This window comes from Gekko japonicus, unplaced genomic scaffold, assembly GCF_001447785.1.
Source record: "Gekko japonicus isolate JY-2015 unplaced genomic scaffold, Gekko_japonicus_V1.1 scaffold128, whole genome shotgun sequence".
NCBI lineage: Eukaryota > Metazoa > Chordata > Lepidosauria > Squamata > Gekkonidae > Gekko > Gekko japonicus.
The window spans coordinates 1,248,483-1,268,252 of record NW_015173126.1 but is presented as its reverse complement, the minus strand read 5'-3'; positions in this window follow the sequence as shown (position 1 = coordinate 1,268,252).

The window sequence follows — 19,770 nt, the reverse complement described above, 5'->3', positions numbered from 1 at the left end:
TTGTTATATAGCTACAAGTGGGGGACCTACAAGGACTTGCAGAGGATATCTCATTTTTCCCTCCCCCACTACTATCTTTTCCCCTTTCCTGAAAGCCCCCATAGCCTCTCCCCTTTTCCTACTTTCATCACTCCTTCCCACCCAACAGCCAGCCTACTTTTACCTGCCCAATGTCTTCAGCTTTCCTTCTTTCACCCATGGCAACCTCTTCCTGGGAAAAGCATGGCCCACTTGTCTGATGCTGGCTGCTGGACTTGGCTCAATTGTATATTAGGGACCCACGAAGATTTGGAGGTGCACCTTACTTTCCCCTGTATTCCCTTCCACACTTCCTCTTTCTGTCCACCTGTCTTCCCCGTATCCTCTCCCCTTTCACAGCTTCTTTCTTTTCTTCCCACCCAGCAGCCAATTTACCTTTTATCTACCCCCACATCTTCAGTTATAGTTCTTATTTACCTCAATCATATCCCACAGTGAGGACCAAAAACAGCTTACCTCATTCTCCTCTCCTCTTTTTTATCCTCACAACTAACGGGGAAGTTAGGTTAGGCTGAGAGTGTATGACTGGCTCACCTAGTGAACTTTCATGGCAAACTCCCAGATCCTAACCTGAAGCTTTAACGACTACGCTGGCATTTGTGGTGTGGCTCAATTAGCTGGGCCTGGGACAGTCATGCACATCTAATGGTAGTAAGTTGTCCATTGGTTGCTGCCGGCTGTGGCCCTGATGAGTCTTCTCTCAAAATCCAAAACAACCTGGAAAGGGCCCTGCCCCTCCCTCTGCCTTTGCTGACAGGAGTGAAACTGGAAAGCTGGCAATCCTGTTGTGGTTGCCTAGCAATGGCAACTGTGAGCATCCATTTCTTAAAGCTACAGGTGCTTCTTTTATCATTTTGGTTTTTTTAACCGCTTCTCTTTTTTTACATTTAGATTTTTTAGATTTCCAGTTTTTCTGCAAATCTGGGATGTTTTCCAGCTTTCTAGAAATATCTGTCTCGTCTGTTCACGCCTCTGGTCTCCAGGTTTAAGTATCACAGATTTGGCCACGTTGAGAATTAAATATCTTGTTGTACAATACCAGAATGTTTCACCAACAGGACAAGTGAGAAGGAATGTGTGTGTCATTTACATTTTGAAATGGCAGGGGTGGTGGTGGGAATGTTACTAGAAATGCCCAGAGTGTGTAGGAAAACTGTGTTCCTGCATGTCAAAGGATCTTTTGTCTGTGCTTCGGCAATACTTTGTGGTGGGACCTGGAATAGCAGGCAGCGGAGGAGACAGTACTGAAGTTTTAATCAGTATTGAACATATAAAATTAACAGAAGTAAAGGCAGGAAAATACAGGTAGATTGAAAGAGCAATATAAAACACTAGATTTGAGGTATTAACGAACTTCAGATAACCAGATGACATATAAAAATCACAACAGTGTGTTTGAAACCAGCCACAACAGGCAAATCACATGATTCCTAGTGGAAGCTATCCCAGTTATACTAGATGTTCCTTCCTTGGGCTAGTCCAAATGTCATACCCCATCCTCTGTGTTTGGTATGAGTGTGCAGTGTCCCCAGAGAAAGAGAAAGAAAGAGGATGGGGGGAAGGAGAGTAAGAGGGAAAGGGTTGGGATTTTTCTCCTTGAATGGCACTCGATCAGGAGGAAGGGAAGGGTTGATTCTGGAAAGAGAAGAGGCAGTGATGGGGGTAGGAGGAGACAGAGATTAAAGAAACAGAACAGCATGTTTTATACATTATCTGATCCAATGCAGTTGAAGAACTCTGAAGTAGTGAAGGGGATCTCTGTACAGTGATTTCAGTAGTGGAGGAGCAATCTTTGAGGATGCAGTTGAACCTTTACACCACTTAACCTGTCCTATGGTGGTGGGGGAGCAGTCTAGAATAGAGAACTGAACCCAGTCTGCTCATGCCAGGATCCTGCTTTTATCCTGAGCATTTACTACTGGGGCCAAATTCTGTTGATTTGCATTTTGGATCCTCTATAGCATTAGGTCAATTATCCAGAATTCTGTCTTTGATTGCAGAAATTCTGGAAACTTTGTACCCATTGGAGAAAAGTTAGGATCCTTGCTCTGAATGGGAAAATGTCAGGATTTGGGCTATTTTGGTGGAGAAAAGCCAAAAAACAAATGGTCTTGAAGGAGAGAGGAATGATACATACTAGGTGAGGTAGTGGGCAGGGGGGACAGATCTTGGAGGGATAATTGAATGACCTGAGTGGTAAACCTGATTAATGTCTGTTGACACATGCCAAGAGATGGCTGATGGCCCTTTCTAGAGAAGTCAGTGTTGCAAGGCAGATTCCAGGATGGTCCTAGAAGGTTAACACCCTGCGAACTGTGATTAATCATTGCCACAATTTTGATGAGCCTTCAGGAAGCCAAAGAATAAAGCTATTGTCAGGGGATTGCTCAGGCTAACTAAGGGGAAACTGGGTACTTCCTCTGGGTCACGTTTTTGATTGCCTGTAGCTCAATCTTAATTTCTCAGCTTTAATATGAAACATGCAGTCCTCCCTGCAATTACAGACATTGTATGTCCTGACAAGTCATGGAGGAGGGGTTATATTTCAAAACTATGGCTCCCAATCCAGGGCTTCTTTTAGTATAACAAGAAAGGGCTAATACTTCTCCCCTAACTCCATAGTTGTAATTTGATAGTGGAGGAGTGCCACATAACTGCTTGTACGTGATTGGGGGGAAATTCTGCTCAGAGATCTGATCACAGATCTTTCTGCTTTTTGTCTAGTTTGGCCCTCAGACTAGACTGTAGTATTTGAATCAGTCCTCTGTCGTTCATTGGTTAAAATTTTAGAGTACTCAGTTGAAATGCCACATATCTGTGGATCCCAATGTGATCATCATTTTATGATTGTCTGGTTCTCAGTTCGATCCCCCATTGGCTATGGAACCATTTCTATCAGTGCTGATCATATACACTGTCAAAATGGAAAAAGCAGCTGCTTGGATCAAATAGGGGTCTTTTTGCAGATCCAGGAAGTTGCTACTACTGTTATTGGGACTTCATTCCTGGCATTCTTCTGATGGAGCACATGGGAGGGCTGATGTTTACTACATTTTGAAATGGCTTTAGAACACACAGCTCTTGAAACAATGTAAGTATTTAGGAAACCCTTCTGGTGTAACCCCTTGATCTATCCAGTGTAGCAAGGAATTTGTCTGAGAACCAGAGATGCAGTTCCTTTCCCCTCTTTAATTGTGGTAAACTATCAGGGAGAATGCACACAAAGACACATGCATGGAGATAATGTGGTTTGAGTCTTGTTCAGAGTAAATTAGCCATAGTAGTTCCATCACAAACACAATTCACATCTCAGTCCATTTGTTTGGTGGCTTTGTGGCAGTATGGTTGTATTGCAAGTAGTGATGGTGGTGAGGACACAATTGTTACAAGCATGATCCTAGCCTAGAATTTGCTCAAGCTCCAGGCTTTACATACTGTTTGCCATATGACTGTGTGTCCCCTTTTATCCCCCCCTTCCATGGGCATGAAGTTTTTCTTTAAAAATGCCCCCAATAAGTCTGTGTGCATGCACGTGAAAGCTCATACCTTGAATTAAACTTTGTTGGTCTTAAAGGTGCCGCTGGACTCAAATTTCATCCCAATAAGTCTGTTGAATTAGTTCAATGAGTTCAGCCATCAAGACTGATATGACAGTCCCCAAAGCTCCCAAACATTTCTCCATGTACCACGTGTGAAAAGTGTGTGAACAAACTATTGTTGCAAATGTGTAACGCTCCCTTTATCCAGCACATGAGCCAGCCACCAAACCTCAAAAGTAAAATGTGCAACGTTAGAAGCACGTTTTTCTAAATGAAGCAAAGGCCCCGTTCACACGAGGCGATTTGGCCCGGGAACGGGACAGTTTGGGGCCGGATCAAACCGGCGCGATCACACCACAACATCTGGGAAGCGTCTTGCTTCCGTGGCCGAACTGTCCCTTTCCCGGGAAAATGCGCCTCAAACTGAACCACCTACCTCGGTGGTTCAAATGGATGAGGCGCCTCTTCCCGGGCGTCTGATCGCCGGCGCGTCTTTGCGCCGGCTCAAGCCCGGGCCGGAGCCGAACTGCGCATGCTCCGACATGCGCAGATCGGCCGGCTCCCGGTTAGAGCCGTCTTTTCTCTCCGGCGTTTGATTGCGCCGGGGAGAAAAGGCGGCTCGGCCGGGGGATCCGTGGGATCCCGCCGAGCCGTATCAACGTTGGCGCGGCTTTTAAAAGCCGCGCTTTAAAGGGCTTTTCCCCTGCCGTGTGGCAGGGGCCAAAATTACCTATATTCACTAGGGCTCTGAAAGCAAGATTTTAGGGGAAATTTACGTGAAACCCTCATAAGCAGTAGATGTGGAAGAGATGGGAGGGAGAATCCTTTGGCTCTTCAGCACAGGATTTATTTTAATCCTCTGACTCAAGTGACTATTCCTTGTTTTATAGGTCTGGAAATAATCATACTTGTATCAATCTATATTCCCTGACTTTTGTAAGCTGTGAAAATAGTGTTTTTCACCAAATTGTCACTTATTATCATTCATTTAGGGCCACTAACATAGAAAAATGTTTTGGCTACAATGTCAACAGAATAGGAACAATTTGATGTTTTCTTTTGATGCTGTTTGTTGATATCTAGACCACTGCAGCTTGATTGCCTAACATTAAACCTATAATAACAGTGCAATCATAGCAGTATCATCATGAATGTTGTTACAATGGAAACAACATTTACACTGCTTCAGAATAGTAATTATCAAACTTTTTGTCATGAAGCGCTTATTTGCTGGCATTGATCTGCCCCGGTCAGTTGTTAGCTCTTCTCATCTGAGGTGTGTATTGATTGTATAATCAGTAGATAGAGGCTGCGGGCAGATGAAATTCAGTGTTGTTGGCCAAATTATTGGCTGCTTGCCTGTTGACCTGGACCCTGCTGGTTGTACCTTAGACACCGGTGGGATTATTACTCATTTTGGTGACCCTGATTTGACAGAGAACTCTGTATCATTAGAAAGGATAAATGCCATCCTACTTTGCTGCAGCTTTGAGTACATAGGAGTCTGTCTGTAGGTAAAGTGAAAATCTTGTACATATGTCAGCATGAAACTGGTTCCAGAAAAGGAGAAAACCTCCACTGATGTTCTGTCACCACTGTTTTATATCTTAAGTATGTAGAATCCAGGCAGAACTGCATCACTTACGTTTAATGTCTCCATGATACGCCCCTCCAGCATGGACACTTTGCTTGAGTCAGTAGGTTTGGTTGTTGAGAGAGAGTTATCTTTTGGGTAGGCAGTGGGGATAGAATGGAGAGATTCTCATGTAGTGGGTGGTGGTGCTCCTCTGTGAGTCTTAGATCTGCCTAGTTTGTTCTTGTAGATGGCTGGGTACTTTGATCACATAATATTTTGTATTTTATTTTATTGCTTTATAACACCACTTTTCTCCCCCAGTGGGGATCCCAAGTAGTTTACACTACTCTCCCCTTTTCCATTTTATCCTCACAATAATCCTGTGTGGTAGTTTAGGCTGAAAGTGTGTTACTAGCCCAAGGTCATCCAACAAGCTTCTACAGCAGCATGTGGATTTGAAATTGGATCTCCCAGATCCTAGTCTGTCACTCGAACCACTACAATATGCTGTAGAGCTCTGAATGCTGGAGTTTTCTGCTGCTATTATAATCATGCAAAGCTATGGAAGGCAAGTTGTTGGAATGAGCCTTGGTGATCGAAGACATACAGAGAGACCTTGGAAGCACTTGCCTTCTGTACAGTCTCCATCCTATTCAGCATAATGTGATGAGTTTCCCAATTGCCCCACTTCACCCTTATTGTTGTGTAACACCAATTCTGTTCAGAATAAGATCTCAGTAATACAGGTCTCACTGCTAAATGAGCAATGTAGACTACTTAGGGTATAAATTAATTAAATAAGATGGGGGCAGATAAAAGGTAGATTGGTGGGTGGGTGTGAAGAAAGCAGGGAAATGTGAGGATATGGAAGCTGCCAGGAGGGGGGAAAGAGGAAATAGCACAGGGAGGACTCGGATAGAGGGGAAAGTGAGATGCCCCCCTGCAAGTCCTTGCACATTCCCCCTAATGCAAATGGACCCTCCTCAGCTGACACCTTGCAATTGGGGCATTGCTTTCCTGGAAAGAGACTGCCAGGGAGAGGGTAGGAAGGAAAGCTGAAGACAGAGGGGCAGATAAAGGTAAATTGGCTGGTGGTTGGAAATGAAAGATTAAAGCAGGAAAAAAGGCTATGAGGGTTTTCAGGAAAGGTAAAGAGGATCTAGTGAGGGAGGGGGGAATTAGATGCCTCACGCAAGTTCTTACCAGTCCCCCACTTGTTAAATCAGAATTTACTAACTGACTGTTGACTGCACAAGGGAAAAGAATGAGGACAATGACCTAGTGTCAGTCCATAGTTTGGCATTACATCTGAATCTTTCCAATATGTTAGGACATGAGCTAGGTTTTTTTTAAATACTGGAATGTATTGTGCAGAGACAATAGCCCAATGCACATGACAGTCCCACATGTTCACTGAACATGTGGGGAGGGAGAGCAGGAGCAAATATGCTGGCCCTGATCCCTGCCTCCATGCAATTGCCTGGTCATCTGCAGGGGTGACTACACAGAGAAAATGGCTATGGGATCTCTCCCTCCCCTTGATCAGTGATGCTGGTTTTGGAAGGTCAGTGATACACAGCACAGTCGCCCCCGCAAAATCCAGGCAATCACATAGAGGCAGGAGGCGAGACCAGCACACTCACTCCCACTCTCCACCTGTGCACATTCAGTGAATTTGTGAGGCTATGAGGTACTGGGCTAGTGACTCACTAGACTGGCATAACGATTCTTATGCTATCATGAAAGTAGAGTACTTCCCGAAGGTTCTCATAATCACTGGGGCCTCATTCTTCCCCTTTGTTTTTTCAGGGTAGGGTATAGATATGCTCTTCCAGTCTGGTTTAAACATAACCTAGCCAAAGCTGATACTAAGAGTGAACATTTCATCACAGCCCTGGCAGAACCAATCAGCTCTGTCACACCTGATAGGAGTGGGGTCTTGTTGTACATACTGTTCATCTGCCATCCCTCTTTCACAATGAATACATTTAATTTTATCTCTCTCATATACATACACATTTTTCTAGATAAATGAAGACCTTGTCTTTGTCACCCTGATAGAAATATTGTTCTCCTATTACAGAGATTAGACAATGTTTCAGAACTGAGGGCCACATCAGAAGTATGTCATGAGGTGAAAGGCAATCCCTGATATGCATATTTACAGATTGTATTGTAGTTACACTATTCATTTGTTATCATCTAATGTGACGGGCATGTGACAAAAGACCTAATAAGCTCTGGGTATGTTGGATTTAAGAAATACTGAGAGTCGTATCACTGTGGTTTGGATTTTATTAAAGTTGTGTCCTTGTTAATTTATTGATTACTTATATATTGAAAATTCTATAGTGCCTTTCTATTATACTGAATATAGTAAACAAAATAAATTATAACAGCCTATTAAAAACAATTACAAACCTATGATGCCAATAAATAAATTGATGAAATGTAGATACAAATATCTAAAGTTATACAGTGGCAGATAAAAACAGTGTTGGACTAACAACAAAGTAATTACAGACAACAATAAAATACAAAACAAATTAATACAGTAAAGCAAGATTGCTAGGCGATCAAAATCTCAGGTAAGCACAACAGACTTCTCCAGGCAGCAGAAAGAAAATAAAGAAGGTGCCAGGCCTATATCCGTAATTGGAGCTCCGTAATTGGAACAAAAAATGAGCTCTCTGTTTGGTAGTCACCTGCTGTTGCAAGGATATTCAGAGAAGGGTGTCCAGTGACTGTCTTTGCTTTCAGGCAGGTTTGTGTGGGAGAAAAGTGGTTCTTCAGTTACACAGGTCCCTGATTTAGCACTTTATAGGACAAAATTATACTCTGAATTGTGCTCTGAAAAAATTGTCAAGAAAAATAGTATCTTTGTGTATCAGTGTTATACAGGTTAGGGACTCATGAAAAATTTGGGAAGATAAACAATTTTGAAGTACTTCTCCAACCCAGATCTTCCTTTAGAATGTAATAAGCAGACCATTTACCCTTGCTCCCTCCAGGGATGTAGCCAGAAAATTTTGGTTGGTGGGGTGTGGGGAAATCCGGGGACGGGTGCCCCAGTTGCTCCTGCTGCTCCTCTTGCAGCAGCAGCAGATGCAGCTCCTGCTTCGCTGTGACCTCTAGTCCTCCTCTAGTCATCTAGCCCTTTTGATTGGAGAGACTCGATTCCAAGCTTCTTTTCTGTGTAATCCAACTCTCTCTCTGTTGCATTTTGCAATTTTATTTTATTTTATTTGCATTTTTAAAAACCTATTTATTTTTGGCCTGGAAAAAAGAAAATGAGACTGAAGCTTCCCTGACTATGCCCGGGGTCATCTTGGAAAGCCCACATGCATCTTTCTTAAATTTAAAAAATATGTTTTTTATTTTTTGTCAGCGGGGGCAGTGCTTATACGTGGGGGGCATTGCCCCCAAATGCCCCCTGTGGCTATGGGCCTGGCTCCCTCTGTTTCTCATCAGACCAACTTGTGGGGAGGGGGATTCACAAATTCACGTATCTAATTATGAACCAGGCTGTAGATTGTGGTTTAGGAATGTTTGAACACCTGCTTGTTCAGCTTATGCCCTGTCTGCCAGTTGCTAACAAAGACGTGATTTTGATGTTCCATCTGATAGTTCATCAGTGTGTGTGTTTGGGGGGGGGGGGGGGTTCGTTCTTTCACTGTATTCCTTACTAACCATGTAATACAGTGCAGTTGGCTTTTTGCTCATGTGGGCTTTCATACAAGCAGACTCAGGTCTACTACCTCCCTATCCTTGCTGCATAACTGCTCTGCTCAGTTAGTTTGCTGGTTTTTGAGGGTTTCCCCCCCTTCTTGTTTCCCCCCCCCTTTATTGTTTAAAGAAATAAAATAAATAAATGGAAAGTTAGATCCCTCATAGTTCATATAAATTAGTTATCAATTAAGAGCTGTGTTTCAGTAAAATCCTGCCTTTCAGTGTTCATCTAAGTAGTCCACAGTAATGGCAATGGTTGCCGACCAGTTTGAATCGGTAACGTCTTTGCACATCCAAACTGGTTCAGTTCACTCACAAATCATAAAACCAGTCATCAGTAAATGCCATTTTTCAATAAAAGCCCACCCTTTGGTGGCTAGCTAAGTAATCCTTGGTGAAGCTAATGGCTGCTGGATCAGTTTCAATCAGTAGTGTCCATGCATTTGAACAGTTTTGGCAAAATCGAATCTAAACCGCTCTGGCAGGCATTTGCAGCTGCTCAGTATAAATGTAACAGACTGAACAGTCATATCTGATTGCTACATTAGATGGTAAATTCAACCACTGAATGTTTTCACAGCAAAATTTACAACTTCCTTAGTATGGATCAAAAAATAAACCCAGTGGAGTCAGGGACAGACAGGAGGGATTTCTATACATACCAGAGGGAAGCCCCAGGTTTGTAGAAAAAAAACTTAATTTTTTTAAAAAATAGTGAGATTAAAACTCCCAAAAATAATTTTAAAAACAGCATTTGAAATGAATAACCACTAAGCTCTATCAAGACTACATTCTGAGATCTCGGTAGCCATTTTGGGGGTTGCTAGGCAACCATAACAATATTGCTGATCTGTCCAAGATTTGATTTCTTTAAATCAAAGATAGATGGGGATGGGGTAGACTGAGAGGAACAAAGTATCCCTTGAAAAGCCTCCCCTCCCCCCAAAGGAAGTAGGGCTTGCTGGTGCCAGACCTGGTGGGGAACCATTGGGCAACTCATTACTGTACAATTTACACAACTTGCCTGGGCCAGGTGATGTCAACAGCCATCACATAACTCACACAACTCACTGTAGCCAGGACTGTTTCTTGGAGAAACAGTTTGGGTGCAAAACCTGAATGGGGCTTTAATCTCACTCAGTGCTCCTGTCCTAAAGCTGATATTTAAGCATTTGGGTTTTAGCATGAATTTGTCCAAAGAATGGAATTGCAGCCAGAACATTTAGCCTTTGTTTGTATTGCCCAGCATCATCTGTCAAAAGCATGGTGTTTTTTCCAGCTGGACTGCTGAGTTGCATGTTTTGTGGAGAGTTCTCATTCTACATAAGCAGGGGTGCTTCTTCCAACTATCAGACATTAGCTTGATTACAAGAGTGGGCAAATGGAACGAATGCTCAATGGGAGAATGCAGAGAGGACATGAAGGCAGTGATACTGGCTATGTCCAAATCCCCCCACACCATCCACTGGCTGGCACCTTTGGGAAAGAGGCTTTGTTTAGAACCTCAAACAGTGGGAAAGAGGGCAGCAAAAGAATGAGAGGCTATTCCACATGTGCTCAATCCCCCCCATAAGCAGATCATCTATAAGCAAAGTCTAATATGGTTTTGGACCAACATACCTGAAGAACTGCCTAATCCCTTATGAACCCACCTAACCATTATAGTCATCTTTGGAGGCCCTGCATCGGGTGCCCCTGCCTTCTGAGATGGGTGGCAGCCCAGGAGAGGGGCTTATTGGTCATGGTACAAAGCTCTTTGCTCATATGGGGAAATAATACAGTCTGACACTTAAGGCAAAAATTGATTCCTAAGGCAAGAATAATATGATATTGGCTTAGATGTCTTCAAAAGGGGATTGGATGTTGTGTTGGATAGATTTATCAACATCAGGTAGTCAAGATAGATAAATGGAACCTCCATGTTGAGAAGTAGAGTACCTCTGAATACTGGTTGCTGAGAGACAAAACAGGGGAAGGCTGTTGCCTTTCTTGATTGTGAGTTTCCCAGAGACTCACAGACAGGGGCCACATGTTGCTAATAGTATACAGATGTATCATGTGCATTTTTATATTTTCCTTCTTCTGAAAAGCTTAGAGCAGTGTACATCATTCTCTTTTCTCCATTTTATTCTCATAACATAGCTTAGGCTGTGGCTGGCCCAAGATCTATACCAACCTGGTATGGGAAGAAGACTTCTGTTTTAATGAGTGTTGCAGCTGTTTCCACTGGGATCTTCTTATGTTCTTAAACAAATGTTAGGGTTACCCTTATGCCCAGATCTTGGGACATGACAAGGTCATCTACACTAGATTAGACTCTGATTCCCTATTACAAGGTAAATGAATAGTGGAATAGTGCAGGAGCAAAAATATATAACAACCACCTGTAATGTACAAATAATTACATGGATTATTTATATGTATAAAAGAAATTGTTCTCTTAGGACTTCTGATTTCTCCAAGGAAAACACAGACCCATGATAGTTTCTCTCTTGGTACAATGGATTAAGCTTATCAAATTGTGTTTGGTCCCAAATGGCATTTTTAATACTTTAGGAAAATGCGGTCCAGGAGGATCTCACTATTGTCATAGTTAGGGATTGGCACAAACTGGCTCACGAACTAAAGTCCATTATGAATTTTGGCCAGTTTGTGGTTCGCAAACTGAAGTTTGTGGCAGGTTAACTGGCAAAAGATTTCCGCGAAGTTTCAAGCAGTTCATGGTGGTTCATGAATGGATATATTTCCAGACAGACTATCTCCGCTCAACCAAAATGTTTACCAAACTTCAAAGCAACAGGAAAGCAGAATTCTCCAGCCTTGGAAACACCAATAGAGGCCATACAAAGTTTAACAGGTACTTCTAGCTGCCAATAACAGAGTTCCCATTCTGCTCAGCTCCACACCATCTCCTCTATTGGGTGTTGGCAGTTAGACAAAGAGGGAGGGAACTTGTTAAAAGCGGAACCACATTCATTTATTCCTGATCGTAAACACCTCTTCACTGGTAGAGTTTGGGTGTTAGATGGGCTCAGGGCTCTCCACAGAGGCAAAAACACTAGCAGTTACTAACTCTCTTTGGAGTGGAGGACTCTCACAGCAGTGATTTAAAGGGTGGACAGGAAAGCATCCTCCCCTGCCACATCCCATTTCCCTATTGCTTCTTCCACCTCGAGTACACCCCTCCATGGCACCTCCCAGTCCAGCATCAGAAAGCAGCTGTGCCTCCAACCTTCTCCAGTCCTGGGGCCCCATTTCCAGCCCACAGTTTGGATACATTTCCACACCCTTCCCAGTGACCCCTGTGTGGCAGAATGCCAAGTATGCCACACCCATGTCTGGAGGGGCACAAACCCCCAATACTTGTCCACCTCTATCCTCCACAGACACCTGCAAAGGGTGCACCCAACTATGTTGCCGTGGGAGAAAGGAAAGGCCCATTCCTTCTCAGCAGGGAGAAGTGGAGGGAGAGCAGGAGGCCCCTCCAAGAAAGGCTCCCTGCACTTGGGGTACCATGGGTAAGACAACAGTATCTACCTCATAACACAACACCTACCTCATGAAAGAAATCTACCTCATATTTATTGATTATTTATTTATTCATTTATTCATTCATTCACATTTATAGCCCTTCCTTCCTGGAAGCGGGTTCAAGGCAGGTGACAACATTTCATTTATACAAATGTATTAGCTAATACAATAAAATTAAATTTAAAACATCATCATAAATATTTAAATGGTGGTCACAGCAGATATCAAAGGGATCTTCCGGTTATGGGAGGTTCCTGGCTATAGCCAGTAGTTGTTAACAGAGTGACAGATAGCTCAGGAGGCCATATATGGACGTCCACTGCCTCAGCCAAAGGCCTGGTGGCGCAGCTCCATCTTGCAGGCCCTACGGAATTCAAGTAGATCCCACAGGACCCTGATCTCAATGGGTAGCATGTTCCACCAGATAGGAGCCAGGGCGGAAAAGGCCCTGGCTCTGGTTGAGGAAAGACGGACATCTTTCGGGCCAGGGTGTCATATGTCTCCTTGTACGCAGCCTGACCGGATGATAACGATATCTCCTCCTCGGAGGGGGAGGAACATCCAGCAGCAATAGATCCCATCAGTCTTCAGGGACAGGAGATGCAAGCTCTTGACCGAACACCGGCTGTAACCAATTTGCCCTTTCCTCCAGCTGCAAGCCAGTTACTGGCATCAGACGCAGAGGAGAGGGAGGAGGCCAGGCCCAGCATTTCTCCAACACCCCTTGAGCGCCATTGCCGTCAGTGCAGACCTCAGAGCCTGTCACAGTGAGTGTTTGATGGATCGCAGACAACTGTCGCCAGATGAGTACTTGCAGGGATGCGTGCCACAATTAGCAGCAGCTAACCAGCCCATGGAGAGTCAGCTCTAAATCCAGGAAGGGGGAAGCTGCTCATTGTGGATGCAACGTGTACCACGGCTGCATCACCACCCACCTTGTCTCCTGACTTGCTGACCGGAACCTCTGTTGCTCTGAACCTGGACCACCCGACCTCTGGACCCCCAACTCTTGGACTCACTGACAACTCCACTTTCCAGATACCTGACCCTTGGACTGCCTCTTGACCACTCTCCTGCTTGAACCTGTACTGTGAGTGCTTACCTGGTACCTTCTGCTTGTTTGTCCTGTGGAACTTCTGCCTGTTCCCACACCAGACCCACTGGGGCCAGTACACAGGGACTACCAGGAGATGTTGATCCATAGAGTGTAGTGCTCTTCGGGGCATATATGGGAAGAGGTGGTCCCTCAGATATGTTGGCCGTGTAAAGCTTTAAAGATTATTACTAACACCTTGAAACGGATCCGGAACTCTACTGGTAACCAACATCTACCTCATGAAAGAACATAGGATCTCCAAAGTGTCTAAAAATGTTCTGACTCCATCAAAGGAGTTGTAAGTACAAACATCAAGCTTAAATGAACACATTTTTATTCTCTCCAGCCTATTAAAGGTCCTATTAAAGTCACCTGGCTCAGCAGTAACAATTTATGCCATGGGGAATTGCTGTTACATGAACCTTTCTAGTTATGTGACCTAAATGGAGTTGTGGTTTTCATTTCAAAGGCAGGAGTTATATGTGAAATGTATTTTTAAAGATTAAAAAATTGCCTGGTCAAATAGTATTTTGATCCCCAGTGAATTTGTGCAGTAATTTATGATGCTCATTAGTCCCTAATCACCCTTTAATGGGGTCAATCTGCGTGTAGGCATTTTTGGTTTGGTGTCACCTTGGTCACAGCTTTTGTTGAAGTAGCTGATTGGTTGCAGAAAGCTTTTTAAACACATGGCCAGATATTAATTTGAAAACTTCTTAGCCTTCTATGGCAGTTAAGTTGTCTTCTCTATGTGTTTTGCTGTTCATGTTTTCACGTGTAAAGATAGGTAGCAATGGACTGGATTATATGGTTGAACGGGAATTTAAAGTGAAGCAAGCTGGTGTTTCATTTTGTCAGAGAGAAGGATAAAAGGGGTGGGTGGGATATACTGAGAAACTAGGGTTATATTTTAAAGCCCTTTGAAACAATAAGTAGATCATAAAAGCAAAGCTAGATGGAAGCCTAACCCTGTGTCGTCCAGTAACTGGAATGCTTCTGCTAATCTTATTTCATCTTTCCAGCATGTAATATTTATATATGCTTGTAATGGTTAAACTGCTTTTAATGGATGAATTTTCATTTAAAAGTAAGAAAGATGTTCTCTGCTTCGAGCAGCAGGTGTGTTTTTAATCTTTAATAGGTCACCTTCCACAGCGCAAGCAGGCAAGCTGTTATTGATCAAAGAGGTTTTGTTGGGTAGCTCTCAGATTATTGAGTGACAAACTTTATTGAATTTGACTTAACAGAAGTCAGAAGACAGCTGAAGCATAAGAGCTTGCACTACCATCAGAGTCATTTGACGACAGCCAGGGAGCAAGGCTCAGCGATGGATACTGAGCTCTTTGCTGGCCCTTGGAGATTAACTGAGCAGCCTTCCTACCAATTCCCAAGCCTGTCAGCAGAACCAATTAGATTTTCAACCAGTAGACAAGAAGGGTGGCACTTGGGGACCTTTTTGCTTTAGGTCGAAGGCTTTTCAGACTGCGATGAGATGACATTGATGATGACACGTTGAGCATTGGTTGGTTTTAAGACAAGTTAAATTAGCAGTCTTGAAATGATTCCAACTGTCTCCTGACTTCTCACTGTTGCCATATTCAGTGGATCCTGTCAGGAGCAGGTTGATGACTTAATAGTCTTTCTTGAGTGGATTTGAGCACTTTGGCTGTGTGTTTATGTGTAGTTGTCATGCTTAAAATATTCATATGAAGGTTTGAAATATTTATTTGAAGGAGCCTTCTGCAGAGTTCAGCAGCAAGGCTCTCAGTGAGGCTGCCTACTTTCCCCCCTTTTCCTTTTTGCTGCTTTAAGCATGTGTGTGCGCGCGCACACACACACACACACACACACAAAATATTAATGAACAAACCTTGACATTATTGCATGACATTTTTGTACTTACTGAGAGTGTGGTGCACTTAGGAAGTTTCTTGGTTGCTCCTGCTTTTTAATTTCAGATCACAGAACTGTGGTTTTCAAGTTCCTTTTCTGTAAACATTAAGTGTGTGGGAATGGTTTTTGATATAGGGAGAATATGTGCTACAGGAGCTCTAGGGACTGCTTGGAGTTTAAAAGGTTCATTTGCCTTGTGCTGTTTCTTAGTCTAAACAGGTAAGGGTAGATAACTTACAAAGTGGTCCAAAACAAATGGGAAGGGACCTGAAGATAATGTCCTACTACAAAGTGCCTGAGGCTACTAGTGCTGCTACCAGTGAATCTTTTCTTTTGAATTTTAATCAAGTGTCTCAGTGTTTTTATCCAGAAAACTAGACAGCCTGCATTACACTGATACAGATTCCTTGTGTACCTATATATTTTCTGGGTTTTGTAAGACACCTTTAGTGTATATCACTATGGAAGCTATGTTAAATCTTAATACTTTTGGAGCCTTTGAATGGAATCCAAAGAGCCCTTGTGGGTATGTGTGTAGGTGGGTGTGTACCAGGATTTGCCTTAGTCATGGCCCCGCAAGCTATACTGAAGGAGCCACTCAGAAAGATTTTCCAGACATTCAAAGTGGGTTATCAATAGGCATAAAAGATTCAAAAGCTTCATACAGAGTCCTTTGGATCTGGGTCTTGAGCAGGGAGAAATCAAAAACTGTCAGTAAAAAATATAAAGGCTGAGATCACACACACTAAATAATGCACTTCCAATCCACTTTCAATGCACTTTCCAACTCAATTTTACCAGTTCACACAGTAAAATCCAGTTGGAAAATGAAGAAGAAGAAGAAGAGATTGGATTTATACCCCGCCCTTCACTTGGAGTCTCAGAGCGGCTTACAAACTCCTTTCCCTTCCCCTCCCCACAACAGACACCCTGTGAGGTGGGTGGGGCTGAGAGAACTCTGATAGAAACTGCTCTTTTTCAAGGACAGCTGTGCCAGAGCTTGTGACTGACCCAAGGTCACATCAGCAGGTGCAAGTGGAGGAGTGGGGAATCAAACCCGGTTCTCCCAGATTAGAGTCCACACACTTAACCACTACACCAAACTGGCATTGAAAGTGGATTGAAAGTGCATTATTTAGTATGTGTGATTGCAGCCAAAGATATTTCCCATCTGAAGGTGCCTATGATTATGTTTCTGAATTCCTAGCAGGCCAACAAGTTTGTATTTTAAATCTATTACCATCTACTGTTATGGCTTCATAGTCTTAGAATTCAGAAGATGAATATGAAATTTTTGGCTTTATCAGCTTAGGCCTTTAAGAGGAACAATTTATGGAAAAGACAATCTTCTGTTCCTTAATTTTTTTATATAGGAAGCGGTTTTAATTATTAGTACACAGTTGGACTGTACTTCCAATGTACTTGTTTAGGAATGGTTTTTCATTAGTGAAAAGAACATTGGGTTGGACCCAAGGATTCTTTGTTGTTAAATGAGGAATTGTCTTCCAAAGTGGGGAGACTTCTGCTGCTGGATCAATACCCCTGCTGATAGACCAAGGGTTCTAGCAGAGGAAGGCTCCACATAGAAAAGAAAGTTGCTGGATTCAACTCATTATTATTATTTACATTTTCCTCTCTTCCTCCAATGAGCTCAGGGCCACATCCCATTAATCCATTACAACAATCCTGTGAGGCAGGTTATGTCCAAAATTAATTTATCCAATCAAGGATTATACTGTAGGGGACATGATATTCCTGTGCATAGCTTCAATAGTAATTTCCAGTAATCCTCATCACAAACGAGGCAGGACTAAACCAGGGCTCTTTTTTTGCATGATGGCAAAGAGAGATCGTGTAGAAATATGCCTCCCATACGCTGATCATTCATGCTATCCTGACCTTTCTCTAGTTTTCAGCTGAATGGGAGTCGATTTTGTTAAGCGTTAATAGTTGGTGATATACTTCTTGCTGGACTACATATTTTAGAAAGAAGTTCTAAAATCCTGCTTCCTGGCATGCTTGTGTTATATCTTGGATTGTTAAATACAAAGCAATTTGTAGTCCACTCCTTACACTGAATATTGAGGAGAGATGTAGCCACTGGGTCACATTCTGGGTTCACTCACCCAGCTTGCACAGCCAACACAGGTAGACAGGCATGATGGATATGAAGCAGGTTTGCAGCAACAGACTTTATTTAGTAACTTAGACTACAAGGTTTTCCCAGGGTAGTTGCAGCACTCCCTTGACCCGGCTGCTTTCAGTCCCTCATCTGTCCCATGCCAACATGCACAACTCACTCTCAGCTGCATGTGTTTTGCATGTCTTCCACTGACTAGCTCCTCCAGGTGGCTGTCCTTAAATCTTTTCCTAACATCAGCCTTGTACCTGGGTGCCTTGGGAGGAGTACTGGACTGTGCCACTCCCTTTGGCCTCTCCAACCTAGGGTCACACTTTCCTCAGACATAGTGGCTCCAGCCCCTAGGAACCATCCTCTCCCCAACTGGTGCCTTTCTGGCCATACCTAGGCCATAGGCTTACTGCCTTCCAGCCTCCTGTGCCAAGCAGCTGCCAGTGTCTGATGAATCAGTTTGTGTCAAGTCTTCCCCAAACTCTGCATGCCCAAGGACACTACAGATTCAAACTGATTGGCAGCCCTTAGAATCACTAAGGACTACTTAGCCACCTCTAGAGGGTAGGATGTTATTGAAACATAGCATTTATTCATGACTGATTGATATGATTTGTGAACAATCTGAACCAATTTACATCAGGGTTCCCCAGAACTGTGCATGCACGAAAACAGTGCTGATTCAAACTGGTTGGCAACCATTAGAGACACTAAAGACTACTTAGATGAACACTGAAGGGTAAGATTTTATTGAAACAGCGTTTATTGATGGCTGATTTATATGATTTGTGAGTGATCTAGTTGTCTATTTAAACAATTGCCGGCTGAGTAGAGCAGTTGTGCAGCAAAGATGCAAAGGTAGCAGACCTCAGTCAGAATGTGTGAGAACCCACATGCGTGAAAAGCCAATTGTGCTGTACTGCATGTTTAGTAAGGAATACAGTGAAACAACATGTTGAACAGCCAGTAACAGATTGATTATCTTACTGAATTCTTCATCAAAAAGTTATGCCTTTGTTCACAACTGGCAAACAGGGCAGGAGGGTGTTCATAGACCCCTACACAGGAGCAAAGGGCTGAAGGAAGGATGCAGAATAGGCAGTGCTGAGGGGGAAAAAAGAACTTGAATAAAGCGTAGATGGAGAATAAGGTTTGAAGAAAAGGGCAAAAGAGATGGGGAACTGACACAAAGAGAGGGTTTATCAGAGAGAGCTCTGAAGAAACTTCACAGTGCTTACAAAGAGGGCTATACGTTACAGGAAAGACCTAGAGAGAAGTGCCAGAGAATCTCACCCATCAAGTAGGCTGACTGAAGGAATCACAGAATCATAGAGTTGGAAGGGACCTCCAGGGAATAAAATATGCAGTGGCATAAAAAGGAGGGGCCTGAGGACTCAAAGAGTGATGAAGACATGAAGTTGGAGAAGGGAAGCAGAAAGCAGTACTGGGGGAGTTTATTGTGATGAAATCATTGGACTGGCAAAGCCTGGGGTCATGAGCCAGGAAGCAGAGTGGTAGAGGACTGCTGAGTCTAGAGCAGAGGCCTTGACAGGGAATTTCAGCCACTTGTGACTTCTGATGTCACTGAAGTATTGGCAACCCTAAGAAGCAAACAAAGCCAGGAAACATTGGGTAGTATTGGGAGGGATGACTATCATATACTGATTTGTTTTTTGGTTGCATTCTCCCAGCTTCCAAATACTATCATTCAATTTAGAAATTCTTTCCCCCCCCTCAGTTATATGTTACACTAACCAAATAAATATGTGAGTTTTTAAAATATAAAAATCAAACAAATCTCTATTTTTAAAGTTCACTGGTCATGCAGCTGTCTTTAGCTATTTTACTCAACAATATTTATGCCCAAGAGGTCTTGCAGCAAAAAAGGGTGGTTTTTTCCAGGTTAAAAAGCAACCTGTTGTTAGTATAAATCTACTAAATTGGGTGGGTGGGGGGTTGTATTGTGCAAAATTCAGATAATTAAGGAAAAATGCTTTATTGTCAATTACCTTTCTTGAACAATAGTTTAATAACCTTGTCTTCCCTCTCAGATCTTTGTTTCTGATAACATCTAGAAGAGAAAGTGGTTGCACCGATTATTTCTGAAGCTAAGGCAAGGAAGCAGAGAATCTATTGCAGATGGAAAAGAGGAAAAAGAATTTTTCCATCTAGCATCTAATTTGTACTTCTCATTTAAAGGACTTTATATAAAGGAGGATTGCCTAAAGGAATTAGA